The sequence below is a fragment of the Myodes glareolus genome, chromosome 18, assembly GCF_982192425.1.
Source record: "Myodes glareolus chromosome 18, mMyoGla1.1, whole genome shotgun sequence".
Classification (NCBI taxonomy): Eukaryota; Metazoa; Chordata; class Mammalia; order Rodentia; family Cricetidae; genus Myodes; species Myodes glareolus.
The window spans coordinates 53933234-53934034 of NC_142043.1; the positions used below are offsets into that span (position 1 = coordinate 53933234).

The window sequence follows — 801 nt, forward strand, 5'->3', positions numbered from 1 at the left end:
TTTCTATAATATTCCAAGGCAAACTGGTGAGATTTGGCAGTCCAGTTAGTGTTGGGGGGAGTCCCTCTTCAGAGACCCTCGGTGCGGAGGGCGCAGGTTCACCGTACAGCTTGTAAGCTGGAGTGCATCTCGCAGGTAGCTCTTTCTCCACACCACGAAAATCTCGGAGATAACATGGTGGGGTAGAGGAATTCTCCAATCTAGGATTTTAGGACGTTTCACTCCTCTCTTCCTATCCAATGGTCTCTGGTTGGGAGGGTGTTCTTCTCCTGTGTTTGGTTTTCTTCCATTTGGCCTTATTGCAGCTAGTGATTTCCCCTACGTCCGGCTTGTCAGCCATTTTCTTACAACCTGTGGGGTCTCGCGCCCAGCTCGCACTCCGGGTTCTCTCACTCTCCTTGCTGCAGCAAGAGACCTAAAATCCTAAAGTTTTAACCCTGGAAGTATCTTCTTCGGTTTTCTTCTTTTACGTTTGTGGCGAATTTTCATCCTTTCCTCTGGAAATGTTTAAAAGTCTTTGTCTTCCGTAGATAATGGGCTGTTACCTGTGAGCTGAAATAAACCATTTATTTTCTGGAAAAAAAAAAGTCTTCTATACAAATATTGAAATTCCGAGAGGTCTCAGAAGTTAACGGTGTATTTATTTATTTTGGTTTTTAATTTATTTATTTTTGTTTTTGAATGTGTGCTTCTGGCTCGGTGGTCTGGCAAGGTGGATTTTTGTGAATCACTCACATGGAGAAGCCCATGGAGGCTAGAGGAGGGTATCAGATCCCCTGGAGCTACAATTAAGGTCGATTG

At 44.3% G+C, this 801-nt stretch overlaps 1 pseudogene; it reads right to left on the bottom strand.

Moving 5' to 3' along the window:
* Positions 1-208: 208 nt before the first annotated feature.
* LOC148119159 (thymosin beta-10 pseudogene) lies at positions 209-340 on the bottom strand (annotated as a pseudogene).
* Between the last annotated feature and the right edge of the window lie 461 nt (positions 341-801).